The sequence below is a fragment of the Brassica napus genome, chromosome A7 (genome assembly GCF_020379485.1).
Source record: "Brassica napus cultivar Da-Ae chromosome A7, Da-Ae, whole genome shotgun sequence".
Classification (NCBI taxonomy): domain Eukaryota; kingdom Viridiplantae; phylum Streptophyta; class Magnoliopsida; order Brassicales; family Brassicaceae; genus Brassica; species Brassica napus.
Window position 1 is genome coordinate 22,552,474 of NC_063440.1, and position 8,584 is coordinate 22,561,057.

Consider the following 8,584-nt stretch of genomic DNA (forward strand, 5'->3'; position numbering starts at 1 on the left):
TTAATTTCATAAATTATACTCCCTCTGTTTCACAATACATGATGTTTTGCCTTGATGCACAAAGATTAATAAATTTAACATTTTCTAAAAAGTGACTTTAAAAATATAATTTAGAAATCATTCAACCAATTATAAAAATAACTACAAAATCTAATTGGTTACACAGTTTTCAATAAATTTAAAAGTAATATAAAATATTGAAATATCATCTATTTTGAAACAACAAATATCTTCTAAAATATCGTTTATTATGAAACTGAAGGAGTAAATGCAAATGCTTTTCTAAAAGCTTCATAAAAGCCCATTAAGGCCCAAATACTAAATGTCATTTATTTTATAGTTACTCCTATGAGTGTTCATGTATTTGTTTTAAAGGTTCCGTAAAAGCAACAAGTTTAAAAATAAAATAAAAAACATATAACCAACATAATAAGAATAGAAAAATTATTACTTAATACACACAACTTACACAACTAAACTAGAATAAAATATCCAGAAACAAAAGGTACTCTCAATAACTTTAATATAATTTATGTAATCTCAACAGTATAAGTAACAAATTAAAAAGACAAACAAACAGTAAGTCTCAGTGACACAGCAAACAACACTACGAACTATAAACACAGTTTAGTTCTTCATGAGTGGAGGACAGTGCATACACAGTTCATCATCACAACTCTAACTCTATAACAATAGAAAAACTTGAAAAATTATGATCAACCCAAAACGCAAAATTTACAGCTACAATAACCTTAACAAATATTGAAATGAAACAAGAATTATGTCTACAATTCCGCGCTTGTGCGGAATAATGTCCCTAGTATTATAAGAAGTTTAGTTTATGGGTATCTTATACTAATAGATCCATATTCTTCGGGGTGGTCATAAATGCATGGGACAAAAAACAAAAATGCATTGAAACTTTCGCCATCTTTTTTGTATCTTTGTTTGTTGCGCCTCTTAGAATAACCCATTGTCGTTACTACTATAGGTTATGGACGGGAACCGGTTATGGACCATGTAAGTTATTGAAGTTGTCTTGTATGAAATTAATTATATACCATACGTGTATTTGTATTGCGCATAATGAAGCAGTAGGGGTATAACATCCGGAAACGTAAATATCATTTTGACAGGACATGCCAACTTGTTCTAGTCGTTCAATCATGATTGACGTTCTGCAACTTTTCTTTTGTGTCAAAATTTATGACTTCCACAAAAGTTTATACAAATAATAATAAGAAAAGTCTTTTTTTTTTCTTTTACAAAAAAAGAAAAGTCTTTTATGACTTCCACAAAAGTTTATACAAATAATAATAAGAAAAGTCTTTTTTTTTCTTTTACAAAAAAAGAAAAGTCTTTTTGTACCTTCATAAAACGAGTTGGGATCAACATCTTTTGCTAAATAATGACCTCTAGTAACAATGCTATATGTATTATTAAAACTGAAATATTTTTTGGTATTGTTTAGAAACATGAATAACAGTATAAATGAGAATTATTTGAAAACACGTATAAAAAAGAAATATAGTGTCATTTTAATAATTTCACTTATAGAACTAACTTTATTTTCAAAAGATTTATTACATATTTTATTTCCGTATTTTTATTCATCTTAACAATTTTATTAATTATATTACTTTAAAAATACATCACATTATTAATTATATTACCATAATAATATTTCAGATTTTTTATTTATTAGTTAATCAACATTAACTTTGTACCAATTACAAAATCGAATGTAAAATAATCGGGTTTTGAAAATGGTTAAAAGCTCAGTTTAGTCTATTTTACTATTTTTATCTTAATTTCAATTCAAAGACATAGTTTATGTGAACAAAATAATAACTTAAATCAAAATAATAAAACGTATTACATATAATGTGACTTAATTTTTCACATCATATAGATATTTTACTAAATATTTTTTTCTATTTTATTTAATTGCCAAACACGTAGAAAGAGTTTTTTTTTTATTTTTTTTTTAGAATCAGTTAGGTGTGGACACTCTAATACCTATTCAGATATGGATTGTTTCTTTCGGGTATCATATTTTTTTTTGGGTTTGAAATTATGATGTGCTTGGATATTATAAATTTATGTGTGGGTTTCGAATTGGATCCTTTCGGATTTAGATGGTTATGTTCTGATGTATAGGAACTTAAAATTATCAAACAACTAATGTATCTGAAACGGCTTTAAAATATTTGTACCAAAAATAATTATATTACTCAATTCAATTTTAATCTTTTGAATACAATTAATTATATGAGAACACATCTAAAATATATAATGATAAATAAATATTGATTTATAAGAATAAAATAACTGATATTCGCGCGGGGTGCGCAGATCGAGTTCCAGTGACAAATTAAACATTAAACACTAATGAAAAGGTTAAGATAGGTATTACTTTAGTTTTTTTAACTGGTGTAAAATGTCGTAGAACGACTCAGGGAGTATCTATTAGCAATGGCGGATAGCCGGATATTTAATTAGATTTAAACGCATGTGCACAGTGCACGTATAATAATACAATACTATAAGTGATTTGGCACGTTTCATGAGTTTTGCTAATATGAGCTTGTGATTAAATAGTGGTTTATTGACTTAAAAGATTACACGTGCCTCGCAATTGGATATCCAGATCTACCAAATAATTCCAATATGTTCAGCCTCCAGGGCCATTAGCCCGTGAGTTTAATTTTTCGGTTAATTTAGATTGGTTAATTCGAAACTCGTTTAGTTCGGGTTAGTTAAAATCTTGCCGAAGTAAATCTAAGAAAATTCAGTTTGATTCGGTTTTTGGTTAGTTTGGTGTCCAATTTTTTTACTGAAATTTTTGTTTGCGGTTAACTCGGTTAAATTTTAGGTTTAAATGAATAAAATACATACATTTTTACTTAATTTTGGTTAGTTTGGTTGTTTTGATTTGGATTTCGATTAGTTTAGTTACTTTAATTCAGAATTCCGGTTAAGATTGGTATTGTTTAAAATAAAATTTTAAACTGAACTAATCTATTACCAAACAGAACCGAAAATCAAATTTTTTTAGTTTCCAAACTGAACACTTCTGGTCGGTTCGGTTCAGATAATAACCGCAGGCCTGGCCATGCTCATGTGTAGAAAAGCCTCAAGCCTCCACTTAGTATATTTAATTTTGGACCCCAACTTTTATATTTCTATTACTTTCATTTGGTTTTGAAATATTGTATTATTTTTTACTTTTAAATTTTTAATAACAGTTTTTACAAATATATTTGTCTTCTTATATTTCCTATCTTAATATGTATTGTATCTAGGGATTCAACGAATATCAGAAGTGAGAAAATTTCAATACGAATTAATATATTATTTTTAATCGATGAAATATTGCGTGATAAATTTTTCTTTTCAAAATCTAATAACTATTACTTTAACTTTTTGAACGAAAAAAACAAAACAGTTCTTGGGTAAGATTAGCTTCGTGGGATGAAGCCAAAATGAAATCTTGAAAGAAATCAACAATGACACAAAAATGGAGACTTTTATATGATGTCGACGTGACACCTTACAGCTTTTATGAGAAATGTCTCATTTGGAACATTGTTCGTGGACGATGAGCATGCACGTTCCTTTCCCTTTGTCTACAAGAAAAAAGAAACAAGTAACTCTTAGTATTTCCTTAAAAGAATGCTAAAGTATCATTTTCATGAACTGTGTATATTATTTTACAATAATACATAAATAGTTTGTTATAACCTCACTTGTTTTAGTGTTATCCCTCGCATAAGTTTGAGATATATATGGAAATAGCATTGTTATATTAAAAATATCGTGTTATGAGAAATATAGCAGGTAAAAAGAGAAATATATAATGTTTAAAAAAAGAAGAGAAATATACGAGATACATTTTGTATTTAAGGAACAAGTATAGCGTGTTTGCTTTAAAAAAAAACAAGTACATAGCGTGTTACGTTTTCATTTGTATAAACCAGTGTCAAACCTTAACCATCTGAACGTAATTTGTAATTGATCTACCTCTATAATTATTTACATAATATCGTAAACGGTTAGAAATATATTTAATCAGCGAAAACAATAAGATTATTTTGTGCATATACCCAGTAATCATGTTCTGTACGGAAGTTGTAAATCTATATAATTGACACAAAAGATCCAATAAGATTATAGTTTGATTTTATTTAACTTCTATGTTGAGAGTGACAGAAACGTAACACCAATTGACGTCTGAAGAAGTCGACGTACGATGTCGAGACAAAATAATAATTAATGAACTGTCTTCATATTATTGCAATCTCCGTTCACAGTCCATTCTCATTGACACAGAACACGTCTTCTTGGATTTTTGTGGGTAACAGTCTCTCTCGACCATAAGCAGAGTGGTTTTGGTCTTTGCTGTTGTGGCCCTTTTTTTGTCAGTGACCATTAAACTCTGTTTTTTCTGTTGGTAAAATGTTAAATAGTTACCATCAAATTCTTTTCTCTTTTGTACTATTTTCACGTAAAATTAAAGTTAATTTGGTCCAAAAAATTATAGTTATTAATTTCACAGTATAGGTAATCCATTTCTCACTGCCATATCAGAGATTCAATTTTTTTTTGAAAAAAATATTCCGAATATATCACCAGGATAAGCCATTATTAAGAAGAAGAAAAAATCAACAGAGCCAATATGTAAGTATCATCCAATATGTTTCATGCAACGTTAGCAAAGCATTAGGTTTTAAAAAAAAAAACGTTATCAAAGAACTATTATAAATTTGAGAAATTTAGTTTACAAAAAAAAAAAATCTGAGAAATTTTATGTACGGCATTATTATGTTCATCTTTGAATTAAAAACATATGTTTTCAACATCAATCACATATTTTTATTTATACGTGATTCTTTGCTAAGAAGTAGGTAGTTATTTCAAAAAATCTGGTTTCCTTAAAAGTGTAAAGAATCTATTTTGCAAAATTCTTGATTGGTAAAAAAATAGTTTTAGAAAATCAAAAACTATTTTAAAAATTGCAAACAGTTAACCCCTAAATATTTTAGTTGTTAATATTTATTCTATTATTTTCGAAATAACAAAATTGTTAAAGATTTCAAAAAATATAATTTTTTTTATAACACAACATATATTAACTTGAATAAAGATCGATCCTATCACTGACATGCTTCGCATAAGAATTTCTCTCAGCATGTTGGACATGCGTCTTACATTTTTCAGGAAGAACCTTTTATAAGACAAACAGTATTGTACAAACTCTTAACAAAACAAATATAAATTACACAGTTTCTCAATACATAAATTATACAGTTTCTACTTTCTACTAAAACATTAAATCATGTGATAATAATATATTTTTAATGTTTAATCATTAAAAAGTGTTACAATAAAGTCTATACCGATGTTTATGACTTTTAGCCCAGTTTATCCAATCAAGCCCAAAAGAAACACATAAGGAAAGAAAGGATGGTTTCCTGAATGATACCTTATCGAATCTCACATAGATTGCTTCCTGAATCGATGTCAAAGAAAGGATGGTTTCCTGAATCATGTCGTTGATAAGGAAGGATTAGGTGTAGAGGCGAAAGCATCATTTCAGTCCCGGTAACTTGCGATTCAATCAATTTCTAACTTGGTATAGGCTAAAATTCTGACGACTCAAGAAATGGTTCTCAAAAGAACAAAGAAAACCGTCAGTAGAGAGTCGCTCCCTTCCATGGAGGACACGAAGACGAAGGGAAGTTAGTGACTGGAGTTAAGAGCTTCCTGATCCAACAGACCCTTCAGCCAAGAATGCGCTCCGGTGGCTACATAGGACTGATAACGGTGATCTCTAGTTAGAGATGTCAAATGGGCGGGTTGGGCGGGTTTGGGTGTGTCCGAATGGGTTTCATTTTTTTGCTGGACATTTTTGGTCGAAGCCCAAATAGAACCATGTCCAAATGAGACCATAACCAAATAAGACCATGATTTGTTGGGCTATCCATGGGCGGCCCATATGCCCACTTAATGTAAACAACATAATTTCAATTTTAAAAATTTAAAGATTATTAAGTTTTCAATTTTAAAGATGTCACATACTTAAACTTTATGTTTTAAACTTCATGTTTCAAAGTTATAAAAAATTCAAGATAAGTTTAAAAGATTCGTAATTTCGTCTGACTTGCGGAAACAGAAATAGTCGCCAGACTCGCCACCAACTTCGTTATAAACACAAATCACCGATCCATTTAACACATAAACCATAACACAATATTAGTAGATGATACGAATCAGTAGCTAATAGTGAAAACCCATAAATTTTAAGAGATGATAAAATCAGAAGTTGGTGAAGAATCGAAAAAAAATCGAAGAAGAACGAAGACGAGGAAGAAGAATCGAACACGAATAGGAAGAATCGAAGATGAGGACTCGAAGAGGAAAAATCGAAGACGAGGATTCGAAGAGAAAGAATCAAACACGAAGAAAAAACACAAGAGTGAGACGGGAAGAAAAAAAAAGGGGATTTGTGTTTTCTCCCAATTTTTCAAACCCTAGACATTTAAGTTTATTGGGCCGCCCATTGTCCAAGTGGTTAAGTCCATTATTGTCCATGAATATAATTGGGTTCACCCATCTGGACAAATTTTAATTATGGTTTAATCTGGGTCTGTCCATTTTGGACCATATCGATTTGGACACGGGCCGCCCATTTATAGCCCGCCCATTTGACATCTCTATCTCTAGTAATAGCAATCAAGGAAGCTACTCTGTTTCTGTCCTGTCCCACATGACAAAATCTCTGAGAGCAGAAGACTATGGATGTAAGAAGGAGTCTCTTAGAACCTCAGATGAGATTTCGGAATACACCTTTTCCACTCGTAAACTAGTCATAGCTTAAGCTTCCAAAGATCAGGTAGGAGAGAGTGTTCAACCCTGAAGAAGGACCGTCTGCTATGAAAATTCACTACACCTGCAGAATCTCTTGCAACCCAAGCGCCTCCATTATTACTCATACCATTTGTCCACGATGCTGCAACACTACACTTAATCCAATCACTAGGCGATTTGGACCATCCTACAGGACCCAAGGCAAGAATACATGATGTCTTTTATAGTGGCGTTTACAATTGATTTTGATCTGGCACTTCAGATATAAAAAAAATCATGAGTCACGATTAGAAGGAAGAAGAAAATTTTGGCCGTTCATACAAATAATAAATTGTAGAGGTTTTGCATGCTTTGAAGGAAAATATAGGAAACTTTGTCTTTTGTCTTTTGTTCCTCTCTATTTGACAAAAAATATCTAGGGTTTGAGTTTTGCTAAATACATAATATAACAAAAACATACATAATATAACAAAAAAATTGAAATTTCAAAAAAGAAAAAAAAATTCAGAAGGATAAAAATTGGGAGAATTCATCAACAGTATTGTTTATTTCATATGTTTCAACAAAATAAGGTTAACAAAATTTTAAAAAGAGTGAATCTAATTTTTTTCCCCTTTTTATTATTAAGCTCAAGTTAAGGAAAGCTAACAAAAATATTGAGGAAAACCACAACAAGGAATTACTACATAATTAAAACAAAGATTTCAAAAAAATATTTAGAAAATAAATAAACATTAAAATAAAATTTTTATTTTCAGTATATATATAAAAGATTAAAGTTTTTGTATAGGAAAAATGTGAAATTTTTATAAAAATGTCATGAGATTCCTGAGACTGAAAAGGTTGTAGAATCATGTTGAATGTGGACTTTGTTGCAAACATCTCTTCTTTGAAGTCAGCCTTCAATGTAAGAGTATCGGTCTTGACTTCATCCATTGTGTTCTCCAAGCCTGTAAGGCGCATCTCCATATCCAGATTGCACTTCAGCGAGAAAAGAACATATTCAGGAGTGGAGTCCTCGTAATGAACACCACCGAGCCCACGCCACCTAACACCAAAACCTAACCCAACTTTATCAAAAAAAATACATGTGCATAATTTGGTGGAAAGCTTATGTTTTTAGCCATTTGATTAACACTGAAATTCTTCTACTCCAGAGACGGATCTACTTAGTCCAACATGGGGCAGCTGGCATCGGTCAATTTGTAAGATTAGTGCAAATTATAAAGACATCAAATTAGTGTCTCCACTCATAATTCTATTTCTGCACCTATAACCAATTTTTTATATATAAAAAATGTAATTTGAGCCCAAAAATTAATAGCCCATTACTCTTGTCAAATGTTAATTCCCATATAAATGACATTCATTTCTGATGATATTAATTTTCCTTATTCCAGTCTTCATATGGTAATTTACAAAAACCTAGTTCTCGAGTTATATTTTTGCCAATTTTATAAATTTTCTTATTTGGTTGAATTATTACTGCTTTCATTTATTTATATACTCTATATATGTAAATCTTCCTATATATTAATTGAGAATTCACTTAATTAGATTTTGATTAGGTGTCAATCATATATGAAGTTTAAGAAGAATTGTTATAATTTGATTGGTTGATAATTTTAAATTTTTATTATTTTAATCATGTTTAGAAAGACAATTCTTGAACCATTTAAAGTAACTAATAATTTACATCAGTTGCCAAACAATC